Raw genomic sequence first — 19,656 nt, 5'->3', positions numbered from 1 at the left:
TGTGAATCCGCGATTATCACGCAGGCAAATAACACTAAAGAAGTAGTTCGCAGTTAAAAGTTTGAAAATATTGATATTGAGAGCATTAATATAAAAGTATGGATTTTATTTTAAACATAAAATGATCAAAAGATCATTAAAAAGTAGGGAGACTCTGTTCAAATTATTGTGTAAAGTAATGAACTTGATGTTTACGTTCTTGTTTTGAAAGTTGTTTACGTTTGACGTTATGTTTTTTCGTCATTCTACAGTGACGTCACAGTATACGCGGCCTAAGAAATCGCTATCCCATAATGCCTAAGTGGAAGAGTTTGGTTTGTGAGCAAACGAACTCTGGTGGAAGTTTGACTCTTATCTACATGTATGTGATGTCTCACTCTTGTTTGAAGAGACAATTCATTGAGTGGCTGACTGTATTTGCACACTATCAGTGCTAACCAATCTGATTAAAATCTTACCCTATATATTATGATCCGCTCACGCATATCTAGGGATCCTTAGTACAGCGATTTACGTGAGCGGGTCATAGGATCTGATTTTAATCAGATCACAGTGCTAACATAAATACTGCACTGTTTTTAAAGGATTATCATGTGTCCAAGACCAGTATATACATTGTACTGTACTATAACACTGCGGTTGTTCTTTTCAGAGTCTAATTTATGTATTCATGAATTGGTGTACGTTTCAAATGCAAAAAAGAGACAATTTTGAGTTTAATGTACTCATTGAATATAAAGGATATGCAAAAGCATTGCCTGATATATTTGAATAGTCTGTACATAGCAGACAGTTTGTTAAATTTCAAGGAATTTGACAACAGACTAAATGAGTTACAACCTACATGTAATAGTTCGTTTCTTGGATCATTCGTGTACGTCATTCTTGTACGTATGACGTCACTGTCCGCAGTTAATCATGACTTTCACTCCCTGTCCACTTCTGGCCATCTCAAACGCGTCCAAGGTCTGCTCCAGTCTGAACCGGTGTGTGATCAGCGGCTTAACGTCAATTTTGCCACAGGAGATCATTTCTATCATCGTGGGCCAACTATAACAATGAAAACAACGACAAAATTTTTACTTCGAGCCAACTGCAACAATGACTTAATTTTACTTGCAAACCAACTTCAACAGCGAAAAACCATATGACAATCTGCACTTAGGTAGGACCAATTGTTACAAAGATTTTCTTTTTCTTTTCTTTTTTTAGACCAAAAATGAAAACGTCTGCATTAACGCGGGAAACAAAAACACTAAATTGATCGTTTTACATGAATCTAACTACCACGAATTATGTCATAGTGGGTTAACTACTAACTGGAAAAAATTTCCATGGGTCAACTACTCAATCCGCACCACAACAACGAAACAATGCAAATCGATCACGAACTTTAAAATTACAATAACCTTCGAAGCATTCACACAAATACACCAAGATGTCCAAGAACCATCACACATCAATGATATACTCGTACCTCGTAATAACGAAAATCAAAATGCCTCTAGCAGCACAACACCTGACCATCTTAACTAAAACATGGATTAAAAGTAAGTGAAAAATGTAAGGGACGTTCTTCGCATTATGCATGCTATCCCATATAGAAATGGCTCTCCGTCAGCGTCATACATACGGGTATCTTGTATATTCGGTCTTTGTCAGCATTAAACATACGGGTCTCTATCAACATTATACACACACACACACACACACACACACACACACACACATATATATATATATATATATATATATATATATATATATATATATATATATATATATATATACAGGACACAGCTTTGTCGGTTCGTAGGCCTCTCAAGATCATTCTGAATTACGCGTATGTTCATCCTTCTAATTTTTATAGGATCAGCGGCTGTCCGAAAACTGTTTCCTTTGATGTAGATTAATTAAGTGATAATCGAACAGTCGTGATGAATCACTGTGTTAAGTTTTTTTACCATTAAATTTGACAAAGGTTAGTTAGGGGTGGATTAGAAGTAACACAGTGTTATAACAGAGTTTACGCATGAATCGCTTTTGAACAACACTTAACAATTTTGTTAGCTTTAACGCAATATTAACACTACGTTGAAGTTGGTCAACTTTGGAAAAGCCGATCCCAGGATTCAGTTGCATAAAGGTTTGCTAATGACGTCACTAGCAGAATTCGATTTGATTGGAATATATTATCTAACTCTGACTTACGTGTTGACATAGCGGAACGATCCTTTGATCTCTATTTCCTTGGCAACAGTGGCCACAACCGGAAACGAAACGGAGGTAGGTCCGTGTCCGATTATGATTACCTGACCCCCATGTTTGGTAGCCTGAAACAAACAAAAGTATAAATATTTATGTGCTGCGTTGGAGTACATGCATGTTAACGAAACCATGATTTCCTGTGGAAAACCTTCTTCACCGTCAGTTTTAAAATACGCAAAATATTCTAAGGAAAAAAAGGATCCACTTCATATGGCCTTCTTCTAGATAATGTAAATCAATCATAGTCATAATTTCATCTTGATTTGCAGAAAAGAGCGCGAAATTTCAATTTTGTTATGATATAGCATTGAATTTCAATAAGAATACATGTAATTACACATTGAATGGGAATAGGCATTTTAACAATAACAAAAGTGCACAAACTCTTTCAAATTTTTATCATAAGTACTAAATGCCCTTAAGGAAATATCAGGTCATGCGCATCAATACATGTACAACTCACGTGAACAGCGAGGTTGACGGCGAACTGTGCACTCAATGGTCCTGTCTGGCATCGCCCCCATAAGATCCGCCAGTTTCGCAGCTACATCCTCCTCTTTGTCCTCGCGCGTCACCAGAAAAGTGTGGGTGGCGCCACATTTCTTTGCAAACTGAAGACGCGAGGCGTCTATATCTGGTTTTAGTATGAAACATTCAATTGTTGTTGTACATCAATAACTGTATACAGTCTATCATATATAAGTATACTGTATCAAAATGTCGACAGACGAAAAAATCGAAATATGAAAATTCATAGTGAACATGATACAAAGCATGTACATCCCCGTACGGAGAAAAACGTCTAGATGCCATATTGATAATAAAAGGATAATGGAATCTGGTTACACAAAACATATGCATGGACAAGAGGCGAAGTCGTCCTTATGGACAAAACATATTTGAGTCGATGGACTATTTCTGACATTTTCATATCTTAGTGGCTACCACATCGAGCGAGCTTCATTTCATAACCAAAGGAAGCGTTTATTGCCTCCAACGAAGTGTTTTAAACCCGACCTCGAATCGACATTCAACATCCTTGTCCAAAAGACTAAATTTGTTCCGGCTACTTGTGAAATGACACATATAGTTTTACCTGTCATACAAACAGCAGAGGTGCCCAGAGCCTTAGCGCTCAACATGGCACAAAGGCCAACTGGACCTGCACCCGTCACAAGGACCTTTTGACCCAAAGTGACACCTGCTCTTCGACATCCGTGTAAACCAACCGAAAGAGGTTCTACGCATGCTCCCTCTTCAAAGCTCACGTTATCTGGAAGTCTGCCAAAATAAACAGTTTTATATCAAGACATTATTTCATAAACATTATAACTTTAACCGTGTGTGGTATTGGTCGCGGTAGTTCAGGAATAGATCGTTTTCATCGTGGCCGTGAGGTTGTGAGTTCGAGCCCCGCTCAGTTAGAAAGGGAAAGCTCTACCACCGAGTTATCGAGACCAATGGAAAACTGTTGTAAAAATGTAAGTGCAGTGTACATGCATTGTACTGGTGTGTAAGTGCAGTGTACATGACCTGTACCTGTACTGGTACAGTGTACGTGTATTGTATTGGTGTACGTATATTGTACTGGTGTATATGTATTGTACTGGTGTATATGTATTGTACTGGTGTATATGTATTGTACTGTTGTACGTATATTGTACTGGTGTACGTGTATTGTACTGGAGTACGTGTATAGTACTGGTGTAACTGTATTGTACATACATTGTACTGGTGTGTAAGTGCAGTGTACACGACCTGTACTGGTGCAGTGTACGTGTATTGTACTGGTGTATGTGTATTGTACTGGTGTACGTGTATTGTATTGGTGTACGTGTATTGTACTGGTGTACGTGTATTGTATTGGTGTACGTGTATTGTACTGGAGTACGTGTATAGTACTGGTGTAAGTGTATTGTACATACATTGTACTGGTGTGTAAGTACAGTGTACATGACATGTACTGGTGCAGTGTATGTGTATTGTACTTGTGTACGTGTATTGTACTGGTGTACGTGTATTCTACTGGTGTACATGCATTGTACTGGTGTACGTGTATTGTATTGGTGTACGTGTATTGTACTGGTGTACGTGTATTGTACTGGTGTACGTGTATTGTACTTGTGTACGTGTATTGTACTGGTGTACGTGTATTGTACTGGTGTACGTGTATTGTACTGGTGTACGTGTGTTGTACTGGTGTACGTGTATTGTACTGGTGTACGTGTATTGTACTGGTGTACGTGTATTGTACTTGTGTATGTGTATTGTAGTGGTGTACATGTATTGTACTGGTGTACGTGTATTGTACTGGTGTACGTGTATTGTACTTTGTACGTGTATTGTACTTGTGTATGTGTATTGTACTTGTGTACGTGTATTGTACTTGTGTTCGTGTATTGTACTGGTGTATGTGTATTGTACTGGTGTACATGTATTGTACTGGTGTATGTGTATTGTACTGGTATGCGTGTATTGTACTGGTGTACGTGTATTGTACTGGTATACGTGTATTGTACTGGTATATGTGTATTGTATGTGTATTGTACTGGTGTACGTGTATTGTATTGGTGTACGTGTATTGTACTGGTGTACGTGTATTGTACTGGTGTACGTGTATTGTATGTGTATTGTACTGGTGTATGTCTATTGTACTGGTGTACGTGTATTGTACTGGTGCCTTTACTTGCATTCCAATCAATAAATTAGTGTATACTGAGGGATTGTACTTGTTACACATGCGTATACTTACTTAAAAGTGAAATCTGCGGCATGCACGAAATATCTGGCTAGGGCCCCATCGTCAGGAGGCGTGGCCAAAAAGTAGACTTTGGGACACATGTTGTAACGGCCCGTCTTGCAGAACTCGCACACGCAGCATGTTATATGTGGATCTACCGCCACACGGTCCCCTGAAAGTGAGACGGCAATGTTTATCAACAACCTTAAACAACAAGAACCTCAGGAGCCACATCGCTCACACGAATCACCTTGACCCTGCTGTTGTTCAGCTATTGTGATTTTTAAAAGATTTTTGGTCATCTTTATTCCAGTGAAAAATTCTTACCCCATATTGTGACCTCAACTTAGACCAATAGAAACAAAACATAACCATGATGCAATGTCACAAGATAACAAACACCATTACATTGAATAGTACAATATATTAACGCCCAACCTTAAACAGTTCAGAAGATATTGCCTAGGTTAACCTTTCTTAAAAGTAAGGTAAAATCCTAGATCAGGTGTCAAGGTCACAACGTCTAAATCTGTGGTAACAAAAAGAGAGGTCTTGTCAAAGGGAATGCATGAAAAGCGAAGATATCGAAGAGTGATCACTCCTACAAGGAATACAAAATGAAAAGTTCGGTAGACACGGACCTCTGGACATACCAGAGGTGGGACCAGGTGCTTAAGAGGAGTAAGCATCCCTTGTCGACCGGTCTACCCGCCGTAAGCGCTAACTCTTGATCAAGTAAACTTAAAATTCGTAGTCAAAATTGGTGTGCCGAGAACGGCATACATGAAATATCAAAGATATATCGCCCAGCATTCACACTTTATGAGCAAAATTAAAGTTTCGGTTAATTTTTTCAAATTTGAGTCAAACTTTAAGGCCAAGGTCACCTGGTCAGACATCATTGCATCAAATGAAATTTCTTGCCATAAGGAATATGAAAGCCCTACTTTAAATAGTTTAGGAGATATTGCCTTAGTTAGGGTTTGAATAAATGAATCAACAAAACTTAAAACATTTTAATTCTGATATGATTCAGTGTCGTCCTGCTAATCTTGAAAAGATTTTTTTTTTAATTTCTGGTATATACCCATATCTAACTTTAATACTCTATAATTATCTTCTGGGGCCCCTGAATTTAACAAACTTAGATTTACACTATCAGAAGACGCTTGCATTAATCACAGGCACCTGAAGTATGGATATTACCCCCCCCTTTTTCATAATTTTTTTTTTGGTGGCAATAATTTCTCTGAAATGTATGAATTCCCAGTCTATCTCATCCCTCTTTCGATTCCTGTAATCGTTTCACGCTTTTTGTAAGCTTTAAAGATTGGCCTTCTACCGGTATAATAAAATACACAAGGTAAGAAACAAAACAGGGGGTCCCCGTTTCCGGGCACATTTTCCAAGTAATTACAGCGTTACCTAAGGAATTTTGACGAGCGGCAGGTCGGGGAGATGTCATACAACAAGTCTCTCAAAACCCATCTCATCTCTTTTATTTGACACAATCTTGCGTGCATTGATCGGACAGGGCTTCATCTCTTCCACTGGCAGCCAAAAAGGAGGTCACAGAGTACGAATTTATAACGTGTCGTGTGATTGGTCCGCGAATAATCCCGAGACCCTTCGGATGATCCCGAGACTAAGCAATGTCTTTGCGAACCAATCACACGGCGCGTACAACAAATTCGTACTCTGTGACCTCCTTTTTGGCTGCGTTACTATATATATTTTAAGATGTGTCACTATACCTATATTAAGGTACTTGACTGTACCTATTTTGAGGTGCTTGACTATACCTATTTTGAGGTGCGTGACTATACCTATTTTGAGGTGCGTGACTATACCTATTTTGAGGTGCGTGACGCCCTCTCCCACTTTACTGATGACTCCACTGATTTCACGACCTAGCAGTAACGGTTTAGTGACCACAAAGTGACCAATGGCACCCTCTTTCCAGTACTTGACATCAGAACCACATATACCCACTCTCTGGACAGCAATCTGCACCTCTGTAATAGATAGAAAGACAAACAGATAGAGAGACAAACAGATAGAAAGATAAAGTGTGTAAAATCAATCTGAAACATACATAAAAATAGTACAAATTCAATCATTTACGAATCTTTAATTTATGCATTGTCTATCTATAGTTGCATGCATGTGTGTACATGAGAGAGAGAGAGAGAGAGAGAGAGAGAGAGAGAGAGAGAGAGAGAGAGAGAGAGAGAGAGAGAGAGAGAGAGAGAGAGAGAGTTCATTGCATTCTTTGCGCTTTATGAAATATTTCAAATGTTGTTTGTATCTGTTTGGATCTAATATTCTTGAATGATCCTCTTATGTTTACGATAAATAACTGTATCCCATTTCCATTCTTAATGCCCGTGTAGCGTGTGACAGCGTGGCAACAATTCCATCGTCATCTAGCGCGCTATTCACGCGCTGCTAGATTTGATTCCACAGGTCGTGAGTTCAACACCGGGTTGGGGCAGAAGGGGGTATCCATATATGGTAAATTTATCTGTGATTTTATGCAGTTATGCCTTTATGGTTGATATAGGTGAAGGCACGTGACTTAAGTCGTGTGAAACTAATATATATATATATATACGGTATCAGTGGAGTTAGCGGGAACGCCACATCCAGTCACATGACAGGCAAGGGGAACGTCACATCCAGTCACGTGACAGGCAAGGGGAAAGCCACATCCAGTCACGTGACAGGCAAGAGGACCGGCACATCTAGTCACATGAACTGTGATTCACAACACATGTAATGTGCATTCTCTACACCAGTCAAAGGGGTGGGAGTGGGGGGTCCGGGGTTAGAAGCCCTCCCCATTTCGCCTGGAAAACAAATCATGCATGGTAAAATGGTAACCCCCCCTCCTCAAAATTTCTTGGATCCGCCCCTGTCGGGTCGCATAATGTTTATGAACATGTAATCGATTTGTTCCAGATACAATGTAGCAATCTAGGGTGGTCTATTTCATTCAATCAAAAGTGACGCTTCAATATCGATATATCCCTGCGAGCTCGAAATAAAAGACACCACAGAGTCGCCCGCCGCTTCTTCTTCATACTTAGATATTTTATTGAAAGTAGATATTAAAGGCAAACTACATGTAACAACTCAACTTTATGACTAACGGGATGATATCAGCTACTCCATCGTCAACTTCCCACATTTATGTAGCAATATTCCATTATCCCCTGTATACCGAGTATGGTGTTTATATCTCTCAACTGATTCGATACACAAGAGCTTGTTCTGCGTACGGTCGGTTTTTAAATGGACTGACAAAAGAGTTGATGGTTGTTATGGCAATCTGGTTTGCCAATAAAATCTATCATTGGGTGAAATGCTGTCTGACTGTTTTATACTGATTGTTATACTGTTCGTCGCACACTGATTTTGACAACGGATTACTCCATTTGCCTGGTCGGGATGTGGGGCTCGCCGCGGGTGTGACCGGTCGACAGGGGATGCTTACTCTTCCTGGGCACCTGATCCCACCTCTGGTGTGTCCGGGGTCCGTGTTTGCCCAACTATCTGTTTTGTATTGCTTGTGGGATTTATGAAATTTGTCGCTGTTTGTTATCTTCACCTTTCATCTATACCTTCTGGTTCCGGATATAAGACAATTAAAAGTGACGCTTCAATTATTCAATATCTACCTTATGATACCGGGTATAAGACAATAAAAAGTGGCACTTCAATGATTTAATATCTACAAGCTTATGATACCGGGTATAAGAAAATTAAAAGTGACGCTTCAATGATTTAATATCTACCTTATGATACCGGGTATAAGACAATTAAAAGTGACGCTTCAATGATTTAATATTTATACCTCCTGGTCCCGGGTCTTTGATTGGACAATCCACCTATAGAAGTAGAGAGAGACAAAAAGACTTACACATGAGAATTACGGATGCATTGAACAGAATGAAAGATTTCTACGAGGTATGTGTAGCCATATATCGACTTTCTCAAAAGTTAACGTGTTATCGTGTATCAAGTACGACTTCATATCATTTTATGTGGTTCTTGATCGCGACGCATGGAGAGTGCCGTAAACGCCGCTACTCCCCCCCCCACCACCACCACCACCATCACCACCACCATCTTATTCAAAATACAAAACATTATTCCTGTTGAATAGGTTTTTAGTTTTCTTTATGCTTAGAAGATTCTTTTCAATTAAATAGAATTTAAGTATACATTATATGTTTAGATTCTCAAGATTTCTTTAGCTGAATAAAATTTAAATATGTGTTAAGAAGATTTCTCTCAGTTGAATAAAGTTTTATTTACTCTATGTTTAGAAGATTTCTCCATTGAGTGATAGTGATTGATTTAATTTTTTTTCCTTTGTTTAAGAAAATGAAACATATCTGCTTAAAATGTCAAACTAATGGGTCGGAACGGGGAAACTTTTTTTCCTCAATGCCGTATTCTTTTATCATTATCAGGTCAACTCTATTATCAATATCACCCCCGGACTGTAAATCTCCTGTTGATCAAAAACCTGCATGCTTTGTTTTTCTTTCTTTCTTTCTTGTAAAAATTCAGATCAGTGTGATCAGGTTTTGAAGTGTTGCAGAATTAAAGTAAGAAAAAATTAATTATAGTAGGCTAGGGATATTCATCATAAAATAACCGTTCCCCTCAGTTAAATTTAGGACAGTTCATAAGATCGAAAACTAGGACGGAGTGGTCAGTTTGTACAAAAACGTGGCTTCCACACATACAGAAATCAGACATTTTTATCTATGTTATAGAAATCTATAGTGGTGTGCAGAATACACTAAGTATCAATGATCTGTTAATTTGTATATGTAAATATTACCCACCAATCGCAAATCTCCTTTCTTATACAACACGGCTGACAGGTTGCTAATGCTCATACTGCCTGTAATATCGTAGAAGGGAAATAGTTCAATATATATACGTGTCAGTGTGCATTATAGAGATTTTTTCTCTCCCTTTTAATCATAAAGTTTGACCACAAAAATTACTGCGAAATTCAGTTGGTATTGTCGAATGTTTGATTTCCGATACTGAAAAATAATTTACAGCCAGAATTCTTACCTTATGTGCGAATCTGTACTAGATAAACAGAACAGCACGACCTACATAATGCAAGATAAAGTTTCAGGAACCGCCAGGCAGATCGCGTACAAAACAGACAGGCGGATCCCGAAGGTCTTTCCAGGAAAAAAAGCACAAGCTCTCTCTCTCTCTCTCTCTCTCTCTCTCTCTCTCTCTCTCTCTCTCTCTCTGACGGAACCTCAGTCTTTCTCAATAAGTAAGAGGACGTCATCACTGTGTCTAGAAGAGAATATAATACACACTTTACTGACCAGTAGTACCAAAAAGTACTGATATGTTGGGTATAGCTATATGGACACTAATAGTTTTTATATGATACTCTCTATCGAATTTCGAGAAAGAATATCAGTGAGGACATATGTGTCCCCATACCACTTAATTGCTCCCACTAATCTGATATTTAAGTTTTTCACATTTTGTGGGTCACATTTATGGAGACGTCGCTGTAAGAACAGAATGTTGTCTTCCGAGTAGTAGTGCATTTCTACCATCACATTTTCCGTCAAAATAAAAGATAAAAACATACACACAGTCGCTGATTCAAATTACGTATACCAAATTCAAACCTACTAAAACATTCAGGACACAAAATTCCCAGAAGGTGTTTCACTTCAAAACAAAATGAAAGTGAATCTTAGAAAGCCGACACATGATCCAAACTCGAAAAAATCGGCGAGATTTCAGAAAATGTTTACGATTTGCCTCCTTTTTTGTTAATGCATGTAACATATATAAATGTTGTTGATTATCAAATCATTTTAAAACTTAATTATTACGTTCGATTCCATTTGATGATAGGAGTGAAATAAACTTAAATCAGCATCAATTTATCAAACCAATTAATAGGGAATAACGATATATAGGTGGCATAGGGAGATCAGGAATTTGTGAAAGTTGGGGGGGGGGAGGAGGTGGTCCTAGCACTTTATCTTTTAGATACTTTTCACAATCTCCACCCCTACCCCATTTACACCTTTAACTGCTTGTGTATATAACATCAATCATAGGAGAGATCTTGAGATAGTCTTATGCATAAAAATGTTTAGTTTATTTATTACGTATACATCTTTTCAAAGTTCTAGTCATTCTAATCGCCATACTTAGATCTGATTTCGTATTGAAATTAAAAAAACAACTGATTTTAATGTTACTCCCAAGAGGCCGGTGGTCTGAGGTAAATTTATGATGCAAAATTCTGCATTCTGGGCATCTCCTGGCATTTTATTTTCACTTTCAAATTGTCTACTTCTTAAACAAAACGTTTATGCTACATATATGCTTTTTAAGAATTCTTAAGTGAAAATATCGTAAATATTATAGATTAATGTGTCGTCATATTTATCCAAGAATCAAAAGATATACTGGTGTTCATAAATCTGAATGATGCAATGTGACATGTAAGTATTCACCTTTCACATCATTTTGACTCAAAGGATCGTTAAAATTGAAAAACTCTTAAACTGTTTGGTCCGCAAAAAATATGGGGGGGGGGGTGTTCGACCCCTTGGAACCACCAGCCCCCGTCTGGATCCACCCTTGGGTGGGACCGTCACATATTTTAAACGGTGATTAGAATGACTAGAACTTTCCCGCCGTAGAAGTTGCTTATCTCTGAACATACATATATATGTCTCTGAAAATAGCCTTCGCTTTACAAGTTTTACCAGCCTCTCTCTCTCTCTCTCTCTCTCTCTCTCTCTCTCTCTCTCTCTCTCTCTCTCATATTTCTTTCTCGCTCCCATTTCTATCCTAAGGTAAACAGAGTAATCCGTAGTCAAAAGCTGTGTGTAAGGAACGGTCTGACAATCGGCATGAAACACGTCAAAAATCATTTGACCCAATGATAGGTTTTATGGGCAAACTAGGTTGTTATAACGGCTATAGAAATTTAAAAATTTAAAAATGCTGACTTTAAACAAGACTATTGAAACCCCTCTAACATAATTTTGTTTCTTAAGTCTACCTCAATTTAAACCTGGCCATACGGAGAGAGCAAGTTCTTGTGTATGGAAATAGATGACATAAACACAATATGCAGGTGATAATGGAATATTGCTTTTTAGACATGAGGAGCTGAAATAATCCCATTTGTCATGAAGTTGAATTAGTTTGCCGTAAAGTTCCTTGCTCAATAAAATATCTTAGTACGAAGCAGATGTGGAATATGTCTGTAAGTGTAGTATTTGTAACTGTAAGATCTATATTGATTTGTGACTTCCAAATTTTTTAGAAACCACTGGCACCTGAAGTGTGGATAGCGTGTATATAAAGATCATATGTACATACCCCCTCTATCCAATGAAAAAGTAAATATAAAACTAATATAATATATCCAACTAACTAACGACTTTAAAGGGGGAAGATTAAAAGTGCAATGTCTGACAAAAAAACAAAATTTACAGTTTTCACCAAGACTCCCCACCCTCACCTTCCCCATAAAACTAAATACATGTATGATGAATGTTGAAACTAATCGATTAACAAGTATAAATAACACTCTGTATACCTTTGAAACTATTGATTGATTGCATATTGTTTAACTTCCCTCTCTGTATACCTTGTTCACAACTAAAAATATACATTCAAACTATTAAATGTCCATTTATATCATGTGGCGTAAATGTGTATTGTTTATTATAAAGCACTGTCCAATTTATTATTAATGTATTCATTTTGAATTTTTCATTTAACATGCATTCGGGTTGTAGAATTCAGTTTATTGAACAAAATGAAGCCAATTTTGATCTGTTTAATGCGATATAACCTAACTTTTAAAATTCGCGAATATTCAGTGGTGAATCTAGAGGGAGGGTTCAGGGGTCAGGTCGGACCCCCCTCCCTCCTTGTCAGAAAAGTTTGCTTAAAAGGGAATCAAGAACGCATGTTGAGGGTAGACCCCCTTTGAAAACCAAAATCAATGGTAGAACACCCCTCCCCCTTCAACACATTCCTAGATCTGCCTGTGATATTTTGCATCAAGATGGGTTACATTGTGTTAACATTGGTTAAAGTTTATTAGCTTCCTTCGTTGAAAGCAAAATGATAAAACTACACTGTACAAACTTTTAATTCATAAAAAGGTAAACAAGTACTGATACATAAAAATCGCTTGCGCCGCGCAAAGATTCACTTCGCAACGTAACGGCGAAGCGAAAGCCGCCATCTTGGTTATTTACATAAGTGGAGTTTGTAATTTATCAAAAACGCAAGATGGAGTATGCAACAAATTTTAATAGGTGTTCAGAAGACATGCGTAGGCTAAATATATGGGATAAAGTGCAGTTGTCCCTATATATATTATGTAGGCCTATTGTTTACTTCATAGCGCAAGATCAGACTTCGGAGTCGCTCAGACAGACATTACACAAAATACGCAATACAACAGAAAATGCAGAATTATTTGCGGTTTTTTATTTCATTAAAGTTTTATCAAACTGCGTTATAACTTACCCGAGCATGAACATTGTCACTAATTCAATCCGACACAGTAAAATACAAGCAATGCACAGATCGCAATCCACATGTCAATAAATGCGATGAGACGTCATTTAACAGAACATGACGCATTTTATGTTTTGATAAGCGAATTTAATCTGTTTTGTTTGCCAGAAAATTGCCGCAACTACATGTATTTGCCACTAGTGGTAAATCATTTTCAAAAGTCCCAAATGTTTACCAGTACTTTGCTACAATGTTTTACCTCTACTGGCAAACTTCTGCAATGTTTTCGTGAATAGTTATGGCCAACAAATTTATTTGCCATAAACTTGTCGCAAAGTTGCAGCAAACATTAAGTTTTGGTAAGGGTGTCAAGCTCAAATAACCCTGTATCAAGAAAAGTTTTCGCATTTCAAGGATTTAATTCGCGCTGATGTATTTAGGGATGTCTAACTATGTTTTGACTGCGGATAACTCCGTTTACTTGATCAAGATAAAGGGAACACGGCGGTTGTGACCTGCCGCCAGGGGATGCTTACTCCTCCTAGGCCGGTGATCCCACCTCTAGTATATCCAAGGGTCCATATTTGCCAAACTCTCTATTTTGTATTGCTTATAGGAGTTATGATATTGATCAATGCTCGATATCGTCACCTTTCATTCATGTTTGTGATAAAAGAGTTTCCAGTATTCGCATATTATGATGTACATAAAATTTTATTTACGTACATCAAACTTCATAACATTTTCCTTTTAGATTGAGACAAAGGGTTTAGAATTTCAACGGATCGTGGTGGTCAGTGGAGTATTGAGTTAAAAAGCCCTGATTTTACAACAAAATGGCAAATGTTACTGAAATAAAAATCCAAGGTTGTCAACTGAATACGTCCTTAAACTGTTACCCTCATGTTGAACAACAAAACAATTATTCAATACCTCTCATTACCTTATCTATGTTTGTTGGAGTTCTGGCTCTTGTGTTCAACAGTTGTATATTAGTTCTTATTGTGAGGGAAAATAAGATTAGGCTTAACCTGTACCACTTCTTAGTTCTTATGCTGTGTGTGAGTGATTTTGTGGTAGGGCTGGCATTCGTATTTGCTATCCTACGCCAATTGCTTCCAGCTGTTAGGACAAGCAAAGTTTTTGCGGTATTGAACAGTATGTTAATGACATTAGGAGTCTCTCTGTCGCTCTATCATACCTTTTTGATTAGCTTACAAAGGTGTTTGGTAATTTGTAAAGAAAAATGGAACAATTTCGTTTTTCATGAAAACCGAAAGTACATTGTGTATGTTAGTGGTTGGATCGTCATATTGATAAGCAACTGCCTCTTCATTTCACCGCCCCCGGATTCACCTACTGGTGACATAATATCATATGCCTATAATGGTCACTATAAGGCATTCTCAATATATATGAGGTCTTTAATACTGGCTCTCCTATTTTCCACAGTGCTTCTGTACGCAAGAACTATTGTATATATGTTGAAGGCATACAGTCCCCCAATAAGCAATCCAATGCTTTACAAGTAATTAAAACAATCGACATTCACATGACAGAGCCACATGCCTCTAAAAACACATGTACTTCGTCATCTCTGCCAGCTCAGGTCAAAGTCAAACCAATGAAGTCGCGCGGTGAACAGTCTAAGATCGATACACTTAGACGTAAAAAGGTTATGAGTACATTGTACCTGGTGAGTCTCTTGATCACCCTCCTCCTGATTTTTACAGGACCATTTCTTGTAACACAGCCATGGCATGATACATTGTCCATTAGATTTAAGGGTATATTGTTTTGTTTGTGTTGCATAAATTCAACGTTGAATCCTATCATATATGTGTGGAAGCTGGTTGATATCCGGGGAATTGTGAAATCAGCACTGTTTTGTTCCAAAACGTAAATCCAAACGTGCACACAAATGTAGATATTGGCAAATTGATTGTAGATATTGGCTCATTCCCTTCAAAATAGGCAATGATGTGCGGAGTGCAAAAGCAAATGGTGACTATCGTTTAAGATTGGATGCTACTTGAAAAGAGTACCAGTTTCACATTGGAATACCAATTTTGTAGATACTTATCTGCAATTGCTCCTGGATTGTAACACACTATGCGTACATGTATATTGTGTAATATACCGGTATCACAACATTTTTCTATAATCAACATCAAAACTTTACACGACCATTCCTCACCATGAATTAAAGATCAACAAAAATGGAAAAAGGAAACATCAGTTATCCAAAAATTAGTTTGTTACACACCACTTTGATTTCACCGACAAGTATTCTGCAAGTTGAAATAAAAAAAAATACGCTGGAGTTCCTCATTGAAAATATTTTCGTACTTTTTAGTGATCAGCTCTTCCAACAACCTGCTGGAAGTCCCATTGGCACGGATTGTGCTGCTTTGTCAACTGGTCTGTTTTTTATATTCTTATGAAGCAGAGTTATCAAAAAGCTTCCAAGTGAGAAGAAAAAGTTCTTGCTGTGGCCTTCAGCTCGACATTTAGATATATCGACGACGTTTTATCTATTAACAAGAATAATTTTCCTTTATATGTTTATTCAACATATCCTCGTGAACTCGAAATGAAAGACAAAGCAAAGTCCTCAACATTTGCTTCCAACTTAGATGCTTTATTGAAAATGAATATCAACGGCAAACCAACAACTCAAATTGTGACAAAAGATATGATTTCAGCTTCTCCATCACCAACTTGTGTTTTTTTTTAATGCTCTAAGTCGTCAGTACAACCTGTCATTTTGTCAAATGCTGTCTGACGTATTTCATACCGATTTTAAGTCGTTCTTGGCACACTGATTTTGACTACGGATTACTCCGCTTATCTGATCAAGGCAGGACTTACGACGGGGTGTGACCAGTCGACAGATAATGCTTACTCCTCCTAGGCACCTGACCCCACCTCTGGTATATGTATGTCCAGGTGTCCCTGTTTGTCCAACTCTTTATTTTGTATTCCTTATAGGAGTTATAAGATTGATCACTGTTCGTTATTTACACCTTTATATGAGCTATACGATTGATCACTGTTCATTATCTTCACCTTTATAGGAGTTATAAGATTGATCACTGTTCGTTATTTACACCTTTAAATGAGATATAAGATTGATCACTGTTCATTATCTTCACCTTTATAAGAGTTATAAGATTGATCACTGTTTGTTATTTTCACCTTTGATTTGATTGACATATTTGACCTAGATAAGAGTCCAGACATTCTAACTATAAAACGAAGTTTGTCTGAATTCAGTATAGAGAGGAAGTAACACACGTTTTGTCCTAACACTGTACGTTCTAGAATAGAAGGCTGTGGAAAGTTAATGTTAGTATAGTAGAATGTCTGTGTTTATCAATTTTGTATTCTTTATATTAGGTATGATATTAATCGCTCTTTGATATTTTTACTTTTTTCACTGTAAATTGTGTTGTTAGAAGTACTCGTTAAGCATTCGTTAAGCATTGCACGGAAAATCATTTTGACTTTGATATGTGGGTTTTGAATTGGACTTAATAACCAATTTGTGACAGTTTATATTTTCGTGTATAAATTCAGTTCGACGATAAACCAGCATTGGACACCGTGTATGTGAACTTTGGTGAGGTGTACTGTGTGTTTGTTAATTCATTCAATGGTGTATTTTTCTGTAAATATATGTGAATAAATTGTGAAATATTTGCATTCTTTGTGATTGATAACTTCTGGCCAAAGGGTTTATTCTGACCCAGGGAAATGTATTAATTTCAGGGTCTCCATTGTCAACTTCCAATACTTAAGTAGCAATATTCAATGATCACATGCATCTGGTGTTTATTTATGAAACATATTTTGATGTTACAGGGGCTTTAACAGTCTCGTTTAAAGTCAGCATTTCGCAAATTCTATGGTCGTTACAAGGATCTATGCTACCAATAAAACATACTATTGAGTCAAATGCTGTCTGACGTGTTTCATACCGACTACTAGACCGTTATTGACACACTGATTTGACTAAAGATTACTCCGATTACTTTTTCAAGACATAGGGTTTACAGCTGGTATGGCCGGTGGGCGTAATCGGTGGGCGTGACCGGTCAATAAGAGATGCTTACTCCTCATAGGTACCCGATCCCATCTCTCTTAAATCCAGGGGTCCGTGTTTGCTCAACTATCTATTTTGTATTACGTATAGAAGTTATGAGATTAATCGCTATTTTTTATTATCTTCCATAGCAATATTTCAGAGAGGGGTGTGTGTGATTGCTTTTTATATTTGGTGTTTGTTGTTTGGCTACACGATATAAAAAACATTGCAGTAATTTAATGGCTATTTAATGATGAAAACGTCATGACACGGCTTCTTTACAGTCCCAGTGCATTCACAATTCTACTCTTTTCTAGAAAACTACACTGTGCAATTTCAAAAGATACTTTTGAGTTGGCAAATGTAACATGAATTTCAAATACAGGAAATTTTATGTTACCTAATTAATAATTAGATGTGGTTTGATTTGAAGACGTTTTCTCAACACAATAAAAACGATCGGAAACACGTTCTACTGCTTGCAAGATCTTTTCATAGTATAATCGACACAATCGCTATTGTACACATTCTTTTTAGAATATAGCATTGATATACTCGTACATTACTTGCCTACATTTAAGTCAATCTACGCGAGTCATAAATTAGCTTATGAAAGTCAAGATAATTGTATTTTGAAACAAGCACACACAAACACTCACATACGGTCGACAGAGGATGCTTACTCTTCCTATGCATCTGTTTCCACCTCTGGTGTATCACGGATCCATGTTTGCCCAATTCTCTAATTTGTATTGCTTATAAGAGTTATGAGATTGATCACTGTTCGTTATCTTCCCCTAGCACATAAAAACTCACGTGTACGCGTGCCAAATTAACATTAACCTCTCACATGCATCTGAATACTTCTTAATGTTCTGATAGTTTTATAAGAAACTTTAGCATTTGGTGACACTGGGGACATAACTGGGGCTGTAATTTACAATAATATTGCCCAATTCACTCCTTGACTTTTGCTTATTAAGTACGCAATTGTACATAGCGATATGTACTGTAACTTTGATGTGGGACTTCACCTCGAATTCAGAAGTGTAATTGCTAGTGTTACTGCTAAACACCGAAATAATATTACCCGTCTGTTGACTGCAAGCATTCTAACATGCATTTTCTACATCGTAATTTCCCGTATGATCAAGTAACACGTTATTTTGAAAAACAAATATCAGGTTGCTCTACTAATGAACAAAAATTCAGGTGATGTACGTTAAAAGATGATCGTATAATGATAAAGCGATACGATATAAAAATTCTCTAAGTGAACAGTGCTGGGAGCAAGCGTATAATCAAAGTAAACATGCTATAATATAATAACATATCAACAGTCATCAGCGAACTACATCATATCCCCGCAATCCTTTAGATACTCTACCATTAATATAAAGGTCAACAGGTGTTCTCTGCACTTTTCAAACACATCAATCAATTTGAAATATAAATAAAACGAAATGTAATGCTGGTTATAATACATGTAGATGCCCCTGAACTTTTCCACTGTTTACGTACATCGTGATCATTTATAGAAATGGCTCCATTTGAAAGCGTGTATCATGTATGCAGATTTAGAACGATTTCAAATTCACAATATAGTAACAAAATAATCTTTGTACATATTGATGAAGGTTTGTTTTACCAAATAAAAATAACAATCATTTGACAAGCGTATGTCCAGTCAAACACCAGAGTGACAGTCGAAAATAGTTCGCGATCAAGATATTTCATGTTACGGGAAGCACATGCCAGGAACACATGTAACCCACATATCGGTTCGCAAAACAACAGATATATTGCAGAGTTGCTGAAAATTGTGCACAGCTCGTGGTGTTTTAAGCTCTCATTCCAGAATTCTCATTTTATGGGATGTATGTCAGTAGGTCACTTCTAATCTAAATACAAAATTGTAGCCCAATACGTCGACAAGCACCAGAGATATGGGTGCGGACAGACAAACAAACAGACGAATTGAAACCTATTTACTCCCATTTAA

General features: G+C 37.3%; 1 pseudogene; it reads right to left on the bottom strand.

The window, feature by feature from the left end:
* Window positions 1-734: 734 nt before the first annotated feature.
* Window positions 735-10,139, bottom strand: LOC130052502 (sorbitol dehydrogenase-like; annotated as a pseudogene).
* Window positions 10,140-19,656: the final 9,517 nt, after the last annotated feature.

This window comes from Ostrea edulis, chromosome 3 (assembly GCF_947568905.1).
Source record: "Ostrea edulis chromosome 3, xbOstEdul1.1, whole genome shotgun sequence".
NCBI classification, from domain to species: Eukaryota; Metazoa; Mollusca; class Bivalvia; order Ostreida; family Ostreidae; genus Ostrea; species Ostrea edulis.
Note: the sequence above shows the minus strand (reverse complement) of the source record. Positions and strands in the feature narration are given on the sequence as shown.